The sequence below is a fragment of the Pollicipes pollicipes genome, unplaced genomic scaffold (genome assembly GCF_011947565.3).
Source record: "Pollicipes pollicipes isolate AB1234 unplaced genomic scaffold, Ppol_2.1 Scaffold_4881;HRSCAF=5763_pilon_pilon_pilon, whole genome shotgun sequence".
NCBI classification, from domain to species: Eukaryota; Metazoa; Arthropoda; class Thecostraca; order Pollicipedomorpha; family Pollicipedidae; genus Pollicipes; species Pollicipes pollicipes.
In genome coordinates, this window is record NW_023596576.1 from 27537719 (window position 1) to 27555632 (window position 17914).

At 52.3% G+C, this 17914-nt stretch overlaps 1 pseudogene; it reads right to left on the minus strand.

Annotated features, from left to right (window-relative positions):
• Window positions 1–206: 206 nt before the first annotated feature.
• Window positions 207–15593, minus strand: LOC119100196 (RNA-binding protein MEX3D-like; annotated as a pseudogene).
• Window positions 15594–17914: the final 2321 nt, after the last annotated feature.

Below are 17914 nucleotides of genomic sequence, written 5' to 3' on the forward strand. Positions count from 1 at the left end.
CACACCTTTGTGCGAGGCGAGCCGCCCCACAACGGCGGACGCTGTCTCACTCACATGCACGCGGTCACTCGGGAAGGCGAACGGGACCCTACGGTCGGAGAAACCTGCATCGACGGGAAAGACCACTTTCCTAGACGCTGGAGCGTCACTCGAGGCCGGCCAGGCTGACGGTGACGCACACTGAGCCGACCGGGCGGATGATGACGTCACTCGGAGCCGGTGAGGCTGGCGGGGCTGGTGCGCTTGGAACCGATGGGACCGAAGGCGGTGCCGTCGAGCGGCGGCGGCGTGGCCGTCTCAACGCCCGAGTCCGAGTTGAGCGTCTCGCTGGAGCCGTTGGAGGAGCCGTCCCGCGCCGTGGCCGGGGTGCCGGGCGCATCCCAGGCGAGCGCCGCCGGCAACCGGTACAGCAGGCCGGCCAGGCCGTGTCCGTCGGCCGAGCCGCGTCGGCCCGGCACCGGCGGCGGCTCTGTCGGCAGGCTGGCCGTGCGGCCGCGCACGTCCGTCCTCTCTCGCCCTGGCTCCAGCTGCGGCTGCGCTGCGGCTGCGGCTGCGGCTGCGGCTGCGGCTGCGGCTGCGGCTCCGGCTCCGGCAGCGCGAGGCCGCGCAGACACGCGCTCAGGTCGGCCAGCGGGCCAGCCACCGCGCCGAATGATGGCGGCGGCGGCGGCGGGGGCGGCAGCGGAAGTGGCGGCGGCGGCACGCCCGTCCAGCTGCCGCCCAGGCCGGTGCCGCCGAGCGGTCCCAACAGCCCAGTGTCACCGTCGTCTAGGCCCAGGTAGGGCAGACCAACGGCGGCGGCGGCGGCGGTGCCGAAGGCGCGCGGCGTCGCCGCCGGCCGCAGCCAGCTCCTCGCAGCGAAAACTTTCCACCCGGGCTGCTGATGTGCATCTGGATGGCCTGGCGCGCCTGCTCCACGTCGGCCTGGCTGACCCCACCACCTCGAAGATGGGCCGGTGACGGCGCGAAGGCGTCGTGATGTACGTGCTTGTGTCCTGCTGGATGCGCTTGATGGTGGCGCCCTTCTGGCCCACCACCAGGCCCACGAACTCGTACGGCACCTCCACCGACACGGTGACGTCACCCTCGCGCTTGGGCGGGCCCAGCGCCGGCGCCGGGCCGCCCGGGTTCTGGCGGCGCGCCTCGCGCAGCTGGCTGAAGTGCTCCGCCGCCGCCAGGATCTTCTTCTTGGCGAAGCCCACGTCCTCCTTGCGACCTGGCGGTGTGGGAAGGCTATATGGGTCCAGTTCACTGCTGACGGGTACGTTTGGTTCGCGAGCGCGCCGTAGCCGTGGCCTAATGCCAGGATAGGTAGTCACAGGTGGCACGGGATGAGCAGGTGGCGCCGACGGCGGCGCAACACGACAAAAGGTGAACGCCGAGCGAAACTTGGTCTTGTGTTCCTGACATCGCAGCAAACGTACGTCATACCAAAACGACTGGGCCACGCCGATTTGTGCCCGGTCGGTAAGCGCCGAAACAAAAAATAAAGTTCGCATCATTAAAAAAGACTGAAAACGGCGTGACAGTTAAGTGGCAATGCAATGTACGCCCAGGCAAAACATGACAACGGCAGCTGCTGCCATCAGTCAGCATTGGCATCAAGCCTATTAAAAAAATGCGGTCCGGCAGACGAAAGTGATTCAAGAAAATGGGACAAACGCCAAACCAAAGGATTTGCGAGGATTGGGCGAGGACAACATTCGTTTCCTCCATCCCCGTTAGGGGCAATTTTACGCAGGCACATCAGAACAGACAACAATAAGACCATTCTGATAAAACATCTACGCGTGCTTCACCACGGACAAGGACGGCGAAAGCTATAAAGCAGCAAAACCGAGCGTAACCTCGTTGAAGCAGGACTGTAAAACATTAGTCAACCGTGCCAAACACAGAACGTTTTACAAATAAATGCTGATGAGCTAATAAACCAAGCAGTCATAACCTTGACTTTGAGAATAGCATTTATCGCACCGACAGCAATTATTGATAGAGGTCTCCCTTGTCAGATGCCGCCAGCACGCAGAACGAAGCGAAAACAGATGCGTCCACCACGCGATGGTGATGCCGCAGGCCACGCCGCGTGGCGTACCTGTGATGACAAACACCGGCTCTTCGTCCCGCTTCGGCGTCTTGATGTACGTGTTGGTCTCAGCCCGGATGTTCTTAATCTTTCCCCCTGAAACAGACAGCGGGCGTGAATCATGCTGTGCGGAAACGCAACATGCGGCGCGGGGGCTGACAGCACAGCCGTCCGCGGTCTCAGAGCCTTCTGACAGCCCGGGCAGCGCTCAGCATATGGATAAGATGGCGAGGACAGGAGACAGGCAAGGTTGATTTATCTTACGTGTGGGAAGTCCGACCCGGCACATGCGACGACATTCATGTGTTTTTGCCTCATCACGTTAGGACACCATTCTCTTCTTTTTTGCCCGGGTCGTAAGCAAAAAAAAACCGACTACGTCATCATTTCGTCATTAGCATTACTAGGCGTGATTGAGGCTGATGCATCACAACACAGACGACCGGCGCGGTCAGGACGCACGGCGGGCCGCGACCGCCCGCGTGCAGCACGCGCCGGCGCAAGTCATCCCGCGAGCGTGCAGCACGCCCTGCAGCCGCGTACAGCGCGGCAGGGAGAGCGCCGCCAGCTATGAGCCGCTACAGATCGGCTTATTGAGACGACCACTCTGTGTTTCTAACTTCCTAAGCTATCGGGCTCCTCTGCTCCTAATGACGAGCGTTCTCATCGCTTGGTCACCGTTCGCCACGTCATAGTATACTGCAGGCATTTTGCCGAGTCCTTCGAGTCCTACTTAACCGCGTTCGCACGGTGACCGAGTAGCCAACGCGTGAACATCAAAACACAGCGTCTGCAAGCGGGCATGGTCATCAGAACAACGGCTTCAGTCGCCAGTTCTTCCGGTATACCTCATGCAGTTATACTGACATTTGAGACCGCATTCCGTATTCAAAGAACCCTTCGTCACCGTTCTGGAAGTCTAGCATGCTCCAGCTATCACGTAAAACGCCAACATAAGCATATTTAGTTAGACGCGTCCCACGTCGAATGAAGAATTCTTTGACTGCCTATCTGCCGAATAAAAAAACAAAAACGGTGCACCACTTGAATCCTTCTTTTCAAAATCTGCAAGTTTTTCTTGCTCCAAGTTAGCATCTGTTATGAAGCATACCTTGTTCTCACATAAACCAGTGTAAACGCCGGCGTCTCCAATCAGTCCTTGGTGTTTGGACCATCCTCCTGATCTGCCAGCACGCGCCAACCACGTCCTGCACGTCCTCCGACTCCTCCCCGAGCCTCGGTCGCGCCCGTCCTGCACGTCCTCTGGACACCTCCCCGCGCCACATCCTGCACGTCCTCTGAACTTCTCCCCAGGCCTCGGCCGCGCCCGTCCTGCCCTCTGGACTCCTCCCCGGGCCTCGACCGCGACCGTCCTGCACGTCCTCTGAACTCCTCCCTGCGCCACGTCCTGCACGTCCTCTGGACTCCTCCCCGCGCCACGTCCTGCACGTCCTCTGGACTCCTCCCCAGGCCTCGGCCGCGCCACGTCCTGCACGTCCTCTGAATTCCCCCCCCCCCCCCGAGCCTCGGCCGCCCTACGTCCTGCATGTCCTCTGGACTCCTCCCCGGGTCTCGGCCGCGTCCGTCCTGCATGTCCTCTGAACTCCTCCCCGCGGCACGTCCAGCACGCCCTCTGAACTCCTCCCCAGGCCTCGACCGCACCACGTCCTGCACGTCCTCCGAATTCCCCGCGAGCCTCGGCCGCGCTGCGTCCTGCACGCCCTCTGGACTCCTCTCCGGGCCTCGGCCGCGCCATCGATCATGGCCACACCCGCACATGACCACAGGCGTCATCGGCCGGCGAAGCGACCGGCGGCCGCTCTGCAGCCGGGCCAGCTGGGGAGCTCGGCTACAGTGCACGCCGCGTGACACAACTCGCCAGTGCGCGTAACGGCTCTCCACACACCGCAGAGCAGTGGAACATTGGCATGTTTTCCCGGTATGTTGCATACACCGTCGCCATCTATCGGGACCGGTCGTCATAATATAGCCAGCTCATGGCAAGCCAAGCCAGCCTGAGCCCAGCGACTGCAGTTTCATCTCTTACGTGATGCGTCGTCATCTCTTACCATTCTGACTTCCTCACTACCCACATCCAGGCGATCGGGAGCGCCGCGCCACGAGCCAACGGGCCGCAGCCAGCGTTATAACGCACACTCCATCCCTGCGCAAAACAATAATGAAAGTCGCACGATCCGCCAGGGAACGACTGCCAACATGCACAATGACCACGCGATAACTATGCAATTAAATGACTTTCCAGCCAGTGGTAAGAAACCCGTGCTTCCACGAAGCTGCTTCAAAGCCTGTGGTAACCTCGGCCCAGTACTGCGCGACACTTTCCCTCTCCGCCTCCTCTCATTCGTCTGCACATTTCATTAAAGTTATTATGTTCTGCACCCGACAACAATGTTGCGGGCTCCATGGTAGTTTACCCGGTTGTCTCGGTTGAGCAGGTACGTGAGGTCGTAGCAACGACAAGAACCAGTTTATAGGCAGGTTGCCACTGGAGTATATAACCCGGGTGAAAATAATTGGACCGGCCGTTAAATCGGGCTTTAAGCGTATAAAACTGCAGCATGCTCTTCCTGTTCATTTCGTCTCTCTCTCCCTCTTTTGTCGGCAGTTCTCCTTCCACGACGCAATAATTATGTTAAGTTCTGACCTTGGCAAAGACACCATGAGAGACAAGTGCGCAATGACACTTTCGTCATAGAAACGCTAGCCCATAACATTGGGACCTAAGCCGAAAATACAGAAACAGTAAGATATCAGTTGTTTGGGGGCTTTTGGGCTTAAACCTGTAAAAAAACTCACTTTCCGTCTATTAAAAACTAAAATCAATTTGTTTCGGGGTGGACCAGGTCGTTTTACGCTGCAAAGTGACTGAAGGGCAAACATGAGAGGATTGAAAACTGACAGGCAAATACAGGCATATGTAGACAACGACGTACGTCGGACAAGACAAAGACAGGCAAATACAGGCATATACAGACAACGACGTACGTCGGACAAGACAAAGACAGGTAAATACAGGCATATACAGACAACGACGTACGTCGGACAAGACAAAGACAGGCAAATACAGGCATATACAGACAACGACGTACGTCGGACAAGACAAAGACAGGCAAATACAGGCATATACAGAAAACGACGTACGTCGGACAAGAAAAAGACAGGCAAATACAGGCATATACAGACAACGACGTACGTCGGACAAGACAAAGACAGGCAAATACAGGCATATACAGACAACGACGTTCGTCGGACAAGACAAAGACAGGCAAATACAGGCATATACAGACAACGACGTACGTCGGACAAGACAAAGACAGGCAAATACAGGCATATACAGACAACGACGTACGTCGGACAAGACAAAGACAGGCAAATACAGGCAAATACAGACAACGACGTACGTCGGACAAGACAAAGACAGGCAAACACAGGCATATACAGACAACGACGTACGTCGGACAAGACAAAGACAGGCAAATACAGGCATATACAGACAACGACGTTCGTCGGACAAGACAAAGACAGGCAAATACAGGCATATACAGACAACGACGTACGTCGGACAAGACAAAGACAGGCAAATACAGGCATATGTAGACAACGACGTACGTCGGACAAGACAAAGACAGGCAAATACAGGCATATACAGACAACGACGTACGTCGGACAAGACAAAGACAGGCAAATACAGGCATATGTAGACAACGACGTACGTCGGACAAGACAAAGACAGGCAAATACAGGCATATACAGACAACGTTCGTCGGACAAGACAAAGTTGAATGGCGAACGACGAGCAGGCGCCCCCACGGTTCAACATACAACCGTATATCAGAAACATTAATCAGACATTCGTGCATTGGTAAATCTAGGTAGTAAATGAAGAAGACAAGACAATAGCATAACTAACGACCGCTGCGTAGGTAAGAATACAACAGACAAGCCGCGATGGGAATCGAACCTACAACCATCGGTTATGCTCGCCGCATCAGCAATCCACACAGTCACTCTAAATGAGCTGTCACATCACTACGGTTGGGCTCGGGCGAGCTTGCTCCGTCCCGACCCGAGCGTGACGTGTATTACACCGAGTGACACGCCGAGGCAGGACCAGCTGCAATCAAGGCGCAGCTGGAGGCCATAAAGACGCCCTGTGTGGTCGGCCCCCAGAAGCCTTTAAAGCTCCACATCCGGCGTGCTGCTGCGCGAAGCGGCAGAGGGGAGGGGAGGGGAGGGGAGGGGCAGCTTTTCCTGGGCCATGGCGCGGCATCAAGCAACAGCGCACTGATGTACACACGGGCAGATCCACCGTGTGGGTCGGGCTAAAAAACCATCTCCGGTCCAGCGCATCGCTGGCTGAAGAGGCCGTTGACGCTGTTGACCGCCTACATATAGTTTGCACAGTCTGCACACAATGTGACTGATGCCATATGCGCGTGAGTGCGGTGTGCTGTTACGCGCACCATAAATGTCGGCAAAAATTACATGAGTTAGGGATTACGCCTCAGCCGCACACCTAACTGAGCCCACCGGACTGCTCCAATATCACGTCATATGCTGTCAGAAGAGCTGAAGGCTCAGCGCGTGCCAGGCATTTCGTCAAAGGCACGAGCACAGCCAGGAAAAGGGGCCCAAGGGACCTACCCTTATGAGACGCGATTGCTTTTATTTTCACCAAATGGCTCCAACAGAAAGTTTTAAAAATACAGCGTGACGCGTTCTCGCTGAAGTCCACTCACGAAAATCCCTGACTGCGCCCCTGGTTTAGGGAATTTATCAATATTTTACGGTAATTCACTTCCACCTCTTCAGTCGTCTGCCGTGCGTTTTCCTCAAACACCTCGTGGGTGGCGGAACGATATCAAGACGTCCATCTCTTTACAGTACAAACATTGGCCCACCCTAGTTCTGGAAGGCTATTGACCCCCAGTGGCTCCGGCCTTTTTACCATCGGATTCCTTACAAAGCTACCACGAAACCCTGCTTCCAGTTGACTTATAAACTTTCCCCTGGCCTTTGTCGGCTGGCGCAAGAACCCCCCCCCCCCCTCACGAGCAACAGCACACCTACGCGGCATCTTCCCTCCCCGTCACCCCTCAGCAGACCCGCACCTCTCGCCCAGTGCCAATCAAGGACGGCAGTCGACGCCGCGGAGAACGCACGGAACCCCGTCCGTGGCCAGCCGGCCGCCCATCCACGCTTCACCGTACGCCGCCGCTCGCTCCCACGATCGCCCGCGTCCAGCGCCCTCCCCCGCCACGGCGCCCGGGGCACGATAGGGTTCAAGGGCAGCCAGGGCGGGCGGCGCGGCGCGGCTGCCCGGCACCCACGTGGTTGCGCGGTGGGCCGGCCGCCCCCCCCCCCCCCCCGGCCCTTCCGTCCCCTCCGCGCGGTTCCGAGACGGCCGGCTCCGACCCGGTCAACAATTACCCTGTTTACATGGGCAGCTGTGATTCGAATTAAGCCGGGACCCGTCCTCGATCCGAACTATCCGGCCCATGTATACACTCACGCGCCGTTCCGCTGATTCGAATCGTGCGCCGGAGGAAATCCCTTCCCGTGAGAGGATCATCCGTTCAGGAAGGGATTTCGTCCGAATTATCGGCCGTCAGCTGTCTAAACAAAAAAAAAGAAAAATGCCTGGCGCACGCAGTTCTGTTCATAGCCATTTCAGCTTTGTGCGGTGTTACCGCTTTTCCACGGGTTTTTAGCTATTGCTCGAGACGGTTCAAGTCCAAGATGGTAAGGGAAAAGAGAAGGAAGGTGAAGTTGACATCATGCTGCTAAAACTACTCTTATTATTGAGGGCCTTGAGTGGCTAGCACCACAGAAATGCTCACGTAATTTAGCCTTGCTAGGCGCTTGATCTATGCAGACAGCAGGCGTCGACGGTGTTTGGTGCTATCTTTGCGCCTAAAGGTTAGATTAGCTTACATCTGGGGCAGGCTCCATGCGTCCAAAAGCCAGATGGAGGTAATATGGTTATTTTATATAGCTTTGACTTGTTCTCATTTTAATTTTGGATTGTTCAAAATTCTTGCAGAGAATGCCTCCAAGTTTCGTTCATTAAGTTAATACCTTAAGTCCCCAGGGGTGTTTTTGCAGATGTTCCGTAAATTAGGATGCTGGTTGCTTGTCAGTTTAATTTGTGTGAGAAAGGTAGCTTAAAAATTGCTGCATGATATGACGGATGAACAAGTATAGATCATTGCAGTCAGCTCGGAATGTGAACTTTTTTAATGGTAGGACCGAAATTGCCCAATGATGGGGTCAAAACAGCAAGAAAGCAAATCTGAACACTGGATGAAAATAGTTGTCATCATTACTCTGCTAAATCCAAGTTTGTGTGTTCCATGTGCAGGAAAACAGTGCATAAACTAACACCTAACACGATGGCACATGCTGCATGGAGAACATGTCTGTGTTGCATATCATCACCTGTTTTTGTGCTGGTGATTAAATATGTCACCTTGGTGCTTTTTTGTGATGGGTGTCTTTGCAGGCCACTAGGTAGGTAATTCAACTGTTCAACAATTCTTGCAGGGAGTACCAATAGTTTCTTTCATTAGGTGAATGCATAAATGCCCCAGGATTGATTTTGCAGACATTCCTCCTGTGACTTGAACATTTGGTTGACCACCTATTGGCAGGAGGGATGTGCTGGATATTGGTGACTGGCTTGTCAAGGAAATATGAAGTTACGTCACACTGGTAGACCAACTGGCAAGGAAGCGGGGGCTGGAATATTTGTTTTTGATGCAATTAGGCTGTTTGTTGCTTGTTGGTTTAATCTGTGTGAGATAGGTAACTCAATAATTCCTGCATGATGCAAAGGATCAACAAATATAGGCAATAGATTATTGCAGTCAGTGCAGAATGTGAACTATTTTTAATGATGGGACCAAAATTGCCCAGTGATGGTTCCAAAATGTCAAGAAAGCAAATGTGAGCACTGGATGAAAATAGCTGTCATCAGTACTCTGTCAAATCCAGGTTTGTGCATTTCATGTGGGAGAAAACAGTGCATAAACTAAGTAAACCCAACATAATGCCACATGATAAGCAGAGAACATCTGTGGTGCACATCATTACCTGTTTTTGTACTGGTGAGTAAATATGTTACCTTGGTGCTTTTTTGTGACATGTATCTTTGCAAACCATGAGCTGGATAATTGAGCTGTTGTTGTAATTAATCATTTGTTGTGAATTTTGAGCCCAGATTGCTTTTGTCATGACAGCTCTGGGGCTGGTTCACATGTTATGATCTTTGGACTGTGCGAACACAGCTGTTTGTGCCACCTAGCCATCAGTCCATATCAGCCAATGCTGTTGACTGCAAGGATATCAAAGCAGTTTTTCAACCCTATTATGTCAAGAAAGCAAATAGCTGCATTCTGACTTGCCAGTCCATGCCAAGTCTAAATGGCAATGCTGCCCTCAGGTACTGATGATGCATTGGATGGGGAAAGACAACATAGTTACACAATTTTTGCCACTAACTATGTAGCATTCATGAGTCATTTCTGTAGCTTAGCTCACTGTTGCAGGCTGCTCATAAATGCATTAGTGTGGGAGTAGGTAATGTGTTTCTTGGGCTGCGCAAAGTAGATGACATGATGCTGGGTGGCATACTGATATGAGTGTGGTAAGTTTGTGAGTGTCATTGGCCAATACAAGAAAATACTGATTTCCTGCTAGCCAAAGTTTCCCGCTAGTAAAAAATTGCATATAACACTGCTTATGTGACAGATTTGGCAGTGCTGACTGCGCAACTCTTGTGTTTCAAGTGTTATGGCTTGTGCTGTAGCTATAAAGCCTATGAGTCCCGCACATATCATTTTTCCAACGGAGTCCATCTTCCTCCTCGCCCTCAAAGCTGTCTGGCGCCCACCATGGCTCGTGACATTCGCCATCCATACGCAGAGTACCTGCTTTTTTCTTCTTGTTTTGTTCAGTTCGCCTCAAAAGCGCAGTTTTCGCCCATAATCCGTTCCTTGATTCGAACTAAGCGGGATCGAACTATCGACCGTTAATCCGACGTAAAGCCGGTTTCGCCCATGTAAACGCCCCTCGCCGAGAGGGTTAACGTCGCATGATCCGTTCCGATCTTAATTCGAATTATCCTCGGCTGCCCATGTAAACCGGGTAAATGCGCCTCAGTGGTTAGCGGATAGTGCGCCGACGGTCAGAAGAGCGCGATTTTCCCGGGCCCGGCGTCTGGAAAAGGTCGAAATTTAGAGCGCCGGCACTTCGAGAGGGTTTGGGTTGGGGGGGGGGGAAGCGATTTTCGGCAGCCACCGGCTTGGAGCGCGTCGCTTCAGAGGGCCATTGAGGCCCGACAGTCCCGCGCCCGGCAGTCGGCGGCGGCCCGGCTGGGCCGCCGGCCGGCCGCGGTGAGAACAACAGACTTGCGCCGGGCGGTCCCGGACGGACGGCTGGGGACGCGCGCGGGGAGCACACAACCAGCAGCGGGGCAGCTCGAAATCCCACTAGCCGCGCTCCGGGCAGAGCGCCTGGTCACCACGTGCGGCGCGTTGTGTACCACGACGCACCGAAAAAGGAAACGGTCGATACGACTGACGCACGAAAAGAACCAGCTGAAGCCCCAAACTACATGCGCGCTTTGCTTCTATTAAACATTATAGTTATTATATTAGGCAGCGCGCATTTTTAAGTTCCAGTCCTTCCATAGCTCACAGCTAACGCACGGGCCAAACAATGCAACCAACAAGGCAAATGCGTTCAGCATTTCCGAAATAATTTATAAGAGAGTAAATTGCACCCCAATGCCATGTCAGGCGAACACTGCCCGCCCGCGTGGTTGCAACATAAATACAACCAGACTATATCAGCGATGTTCTTTATCTGTTAACGCGGTGTCCTACGGACTGCTTGCAGGATCCCAATGACCTCTTGTGGTTGCAACGAAACATCAGTTGCCCACGCACCAACTCGAAAGTCGACAAAGAGCACGCGCATCAGCGTGGTTAATATTCCAACCGTGAGGAAGCTGTTTACGCTTGAAGAAGTCGTTTGCCTCATATTCTTACGTATACGCGCCACGTTTGTATGAACACTTCAACGGAGGTGGCCATCGCGCCGTCCGTAGATACTGAAGTTGAATGCAAGTGGTCAACGGGTTATGGCACGTTCACACGGGTGCTTTCTACCTGCCAACGGAGTGTCAAAGACATGCGGCAGTTCACGAGAAAAGGGGTGACAAATAATACATACCGGCGGAGGCTCAAACTTGGATCCAAGAACGCTTACTCGTCCCACTTTTAAGTCACTTAATATCTAAACGTCCGCTCAAGCTATCTCAAATATTCAAGTCCATAGGAAAACTGCACTCGACAAACCCCGGCAAATCGTTTAAAACGTGATACCACGGCCACGTAAACACTCACTATAAACCTTACGCGGGGTATAAGACCAGCCGGAAGCCAAACCAGGGCCACCCCGTTTAAGTCCGATAATTCGACCGACCTGTACCCGACTCACTACTAAAACACGTCGTGAGGCGTGGGGGAAGCGCTGCGATACCAGGCACAGACATGTCCCACCTCGTAACTCATCCCGAAACCTTGGTAATGGAGCCCAGACACGCCAAGAGCACACACCAACGAGGTCTTGGGGCACTCAAGACGCATCGTCTCCGAGTTAACGGACTTTCAAACGTATAGTCTGATCCGTGCGTTCGAAAGTCCGTCATCCATGACAGTTCAGAAGGCAAAGGTTCACTTCAGGCTATACATTAAGGCAGGGCAGCATTTCCCCAAAGCGGGGTCTCAAACTGCTGTATACGACGGCCTCAAATGGCATAATGGCGGAACTGTCCTTGCAATGCGTTGTCCCGACATCTGGCGATGACATCCAACCAAACGCAACTTAGACCTCAAATGGTCATAAAAAGCCAACAACGCGAGATCTGTAGCCAAAGCACAATCCAAGAATCGAAATCCTCCGTGCGTATTAAATCTAGGCCAGCATATCCAAAAGCGTCGAAAACCAATTTGACAAACGGCATTTGGGACACCAAACGGCTGTAACATGAATACTTAGTCCGCGACAATGTCCAGCAGCTCACAGTCGCTACCCACGGCTGGTTGGCAATCTGCGTTCGTCGCCTGCCCGTGAGCATATCTTCTGCTTTCCATCTACGGCGCAGGACCGTCACGGTGGTGTCTCTCGTTTCCGCAATGCGAGGCGCTCTTCACTCATATGGCGTTCACGAGTTTATTCATAACTCAGATTGGTTCATCACTGGCTAGTTGTGTTTGGCAGCGTTCATAATTTTTGCCGACGACGATGAAGTTGTAATGATCGACATTTGTGGTCGCTGTAGTTGATGGTGACTATCTAGTATTTTTGTTTTGTTTATTTTATGTTTGTAAAATTTATTTGCTAATCATAGATTATTTATCTCGCGACGGTGAAGCAGCGCAAGACAAATAATATGGGCGGCTCCTGGGCACACAAAGCTGGGCTACACACCTGCGTCCTATTCATAGTTCAGCACTGTGTCTCGGTTGGTGTCGTAGGGTGCTGTACTCGACACCGGTTCCACAAAAGGTGACATCACCCGCTTCCCAATCGATTTCTGACGCGGCTAAGTGTCGGACGGTTATTAGACGGTGCATTGGCATATGCCGTGTCTGCGGCTGAGGTGAAACGTTTCTTTTTCTTTTTCGCGGCGACGGCAGCTGACAAACTGTCACCATGTGGGAGGATCAGGGTACGCACTAGGTTCGCACGGGTGGCGTGCAGCCTCTCGCAATCATCCAGCTTTACGTGTCCAATGCTCCTTAAATTGATGGCATGCTAACTCCACATCGCACCGTGGCACGAAAACCACACATAATCAAACGGCTTGGACGCTCGAACAGCTTGAACGCACATGCCCTGAAACTGAGGCAGCACAACATTTCAAAGGAATATTCGACATTTGAAGATATTGATGCAAACACCAGATACAGCAAAATAAGCCCACTTATACCTGTTGGTACCCTTTAAAGTGGACAAGACTGCTCTAGACATCATAATTTATCTTTTACGGTTCGGAGTACGTTGTTTGATAACGTCATCGTACTTCGCACAACACCGGCTGATCGCCAGTTGACGACCATTGTATCTAGAAAGCGCGCTCATGAACGACAGGTATGAACGACTCACCAATTATATCTGTCTTGGCGATGATCGTCGGATGGCCAATGGAATGGCAGGATTTAAAAGGCGTTATTGTGACGTCATGGATGCGTGGGTGACATTGAAAGTCCGCACGAAATAGTCTGTACATCTTCACACGACATGTGGGTCAGAAAGTAAGGGGGTTTACGTCTTGAGGGTAGCGCTGTGCACTCCACCGAATAATCCTGAAGATGATTATTTCAGCTCAATATTCCACATCAATGAGGAACACCCCCTTTAAAGAATTGCACCTCTCACTGCTGCAACCTGCACGAAGCCAGGCTCTGCGCCTGCAGACGTCGGTTTCCAGACAGCATGACGGTCAGACGGAGACGCTCAAGCAGAAATCTGAATTGTTCAATTAAGCTGCCTTTGGCCTAGCTCGCAAACAACGGCTTCATGGCGTTGTATGGGGAAAAGAAATACAAAACGTGTTGCCCCGGGCCGCGACTTGATGACTCCTAACAAAGCAGAGGGGTGATGAACCAGAATTTGAGGTTCTTTCTAATGTACAAGTCATGCAAAGCCAAATGAACGTGTTTTAATGGACGGAGGTATTGAAGTGATAAGTACCTGTATGATACAGCAGTCAATTCAGTCACGGGTGAGTCCAGAGTAAACAATGAGGGCCACGCGCAGAGGAGTGTACAACGGGGAGCGTTGAACACTTCTCTGCGTTCCCATATCAAATCTTGGCGTTTTTACATGCAAGTGAGTGTTGATGGTTAAAAAATCGATAAGACAAACAAGCAGCAGTAGACTGAAGACACTCGATGCTGTTGTCACGCAATAAATCTCTCGCAACTCCGGAGTGCCAAAATGTGCTTCAACAAAATTCGGAGGCACTCCCCCAAAACCAGCCCTCAGAAAGCCCACGCTTCGCGCACCCATTGTCACTTCAGGCGCTGTGAGGGCCGTGCGACTTGGCTATCACTGAACTTACTGGCACTAGATTGCATCCGGTGTTCATATCCGCTAATCACTTTCTGGTGAGACATGAGCAAAGGACCCGACTCGAAGAATGCTGAAGATGAACTCACATGGAACGGCAGACTCATGTTTAATACGTCGATGTCATGCCGCATCATCTTTTTTGGAGCGTCTCCTGCACAAACATTCCATCCAGCTTCGAACAAGCTTCACACCGAGGCGGCCGGCCGACGTTCGAACGAAAAATGCCGGAGGATGGCCCAGCGCAACATGCCGAGGCCCATCCGATGCCCACACCGACCACCGACAACCCAAACAGCCCCCGTCAAACAGCACCCCACCGGCCGCGCGGGACCTCCCTTTGTTTGACCACCTGTCCCGCACGAGCTAGAGCGCGGTGTGCGCGACGCCATGTTGGCGCAGTGCCAAGGTGGCCCCGCCGCCGGCCATGCCGGCGTGCAGATATCGTGGTTGCTTGAACTCGCGCGGGAATGGCGCAAGTTATCGCCTTGAAACGCAAGACGGTGCCGAATTGGAGACGGCAGGCGTTTTCACTTGTAAGTCTGTGCACACATCGCTCAGAAAGTATTTCTCATTTTACACTCCGGGATGACGTACGGGCGGACGAAGCCACTACTACCTCACGTAATTTTTTCCCACGAGACAAAAAGTGGGCGTGGTGCTGACACCGCATACCGCCAGGCCCCGCCCCGCTGTCTCAGCGGGCACTCACCCTTCTTTCCGACGATTTCGGCGACGTGCTCAGATGAAGGCACAGGAACGCATTCCGTGGTATTCGCTTTCATACGACAGCCCGGAGCAGGCATACCATCAGAGAAGCAGTCAATATAGAACTGGCTTCGAATGTCGTCAAGACTGCGACCGCAAGGAGCTGTGAACTGTCCGAAGTATTTGGAGTCGTTCCTCAGATCAAAATCACGCTGCAGCTCGCGAATCAAGCGGGCTGTTTTTTCCTCAAGCCAGATCCCGGGTCCTGCGTTGCTTCTTTCATTTGGAGGAGCATGCGAATTCAGCACCACGCAGTCCTCGCTGTTGGGAGCTAACTTGCCAAACATGATGTCCTTAACAAAGGTGTCCAATCCGATGCCCTGCTTATCGCCACAGAACTGCTCACACTGCTCTGCCAGCCACCGAACGGCGCGAATATATGACCGGTAGAACGGCGAACACGAGTCAACCAGGCCACAGTCCCTGCCGCTGCTTGTTACTTCCCGGTGAAATGCGCTATATCTACCGCCACGGAGGTATTCACTTTTAGACAGACTCACAAACCCATCCATCGCCTCACCCAGCGAGTACGTCCATGCACCACTCCCACACTGCACCAGCCCCGACACCGCTCCCCACACGACGCGTCTCAAATGGCGGCTATTAATAACACGCCTGAATCCGGCGCGGGGCCCAGCGCATCTCCAATCTCATTGGTCGAAGCTGCGCAGTCGCCCTAAGCGACCAATCAGCTGGCGAGAATTTACCACACGTGGTTGTTGGCGGGTTATTCGCGCGTTGTGTTCGAGCGTCTTGCATTGGAGGCGCCAATGCCTTTGAATGGAGGTGTTCTGCGGCGGAGGCGGTTTTGATCCTGTAGATATAAAAATCTCGCTGGCGTAGAAAAAATATGTTGTAAAGTCGCCAAATGAGGGAAGTCTTCTTGCTTAGCCGGAAGGCCCGCGAAATACCAAATGTAAATAGCAGACGCCGCTGCGGGTATGCGACGCGGTGGCAACGTAGTTCGTGAAGTTATTGAAGTCGTCTCGAGGATCAGCGCTAGTTATGAAGGACCGGTCATTTCCGTACCCCGGAGCTTTTCGGTTTATCCAGTTTAACCTCAGGCGGATTTTATGGCCCTACCTGTATGTATAACGTGCGCGGGTGGCCGGCTTGGTACCCGCTCGGGTGGTGGGGGGGGGGGGGGGGGGGTCAGTTTGCCCCCCTCCCCCGGATCTCGGGTACTAAGAAAGCTAGTGACACAAGATGTACAGGGTGTGTTCACCTGTGCGTGAAATCACTTCGGTCAAAGTTTCAAGGTTCCTAGGTCATGACCTTCGGGTCAAGAAGGTCAATTTCCAGGTTGGTCTCCAAAGCGCCCCCAGAACCTAGATAACTGTTTCTAAGCAAAAGGTCATATGCTCATGCAAGGTCAGTAACCTTGTTTGACTTTTTGAAGGTCAAGGTGACCAAAATCATACAAGATTGCTTTGAGTTTTGCATTTGACTAAACGACAAAGAACGCTAGGCAGTATGTTCCTAAAACAAAATGCTGACCCGGGTCATTTAAGGTCAATGACCTATTCTGATCTTTAAGAAGTCCATGGAAGGTGCATAATGCGGTTCCTGCTATCAATAAACTCGAAATGAGCACCAGAAACTATCCCGTACAGCAAGCCCTAGAGTAACAAAACAGGTTGGTTTGACCGTGGTGTGACCTTTATACCTGACCTTAGGTCAATTTAATTTGCTCATTCAACTGTTGTGTTGTCTAAGAAAGAATCTCAGAGATGAATCGCTTCGTCTAACACACCTTTGCTGGATCAGATTGAAGGATTCCCTAGAAATTGCCTTCGCTGAAACCATGGTCTGACTTTGACCTGCCATAGGTCAGCGACCTTACAAGGTACATCTAAATTGTTGGTGCCAAACGATCTGCAATTCAATTTTCCACAGCTATGCAAAATTTGGCGCGGCTACGCCGCGCCGTTCGGAAACCATCCTGGAAAAACCTTCGGGGAGGGTCAATTTGACTCCCCTATCCGAGCGCGGTTAAAACATAGTTTATCTGCCCAGCTGTTAGGTGTTATCCTGCAGTGAGAGCTAACACGACTTTACATTACGAAGGCAGATGTTCCAGTGTTGTTATGTGCACTGTTCTACAGGCAAACATTTATGCTTTGTTTCTTTCGAGCAGTGCACATCTGGCTACATTAACGAACCCAGTTACGAGATTTGGGGTCCAAGCCATTTACCCAAATTACACAGCTATTCCAATTTTACTTGTTTTTTTTTTTTTTAAAAAGTCGCAGTGCTTCCCGTGTAAAACAGTGTTACTATATCAGAGTTGTGATTTTTGTGTGAATCGCGAGAGGCGCGTGAAAATTTTGGTCTGAATTTGGCGTCTTATCACATTTTTCAGTTCAGCTATGTCATGACACCAACAATTTGCATCTGCAATTAACAGCATGATCACTATCAACAATACTCAGCAATACTCAATTGTGGTCATCAACTCATGATGAACAACTTACATTGACCAGTGGTTGCGTAATATCGAGGCTGGAGGAAAACTGCTTCAATTGGATGCATGAGAGAGCGCTGTAAACACAACGGTGAGGATGAGTTTGATGTAAATGTCGTGTAGAAAATGCATGTGCTATTAAAAGGATCGCCACATGCATGCTGCTGAGCACAATCGTGATGTGGAGAAACGCAGCGTGGTGGATTCGCCTTCCGGAATAAGTGTTTATATATTACTGATCAACACGGCCATGGCCGTTGACTTGACAGTGTCAGCCAGGCTACAGGCCAGCCGACAGTCGCGTTGTCGCATGAGACGGCAAAGGTTCTTTTGGGCCAAGCTAGTAAGAAAAAAAGAACAGAATTGGATACAAAATCCATCGCGGAAAAATCCTCTTTCCGGATTTTTTGTCTTTTTGTAGGTAATCTGTGCCTATAGTT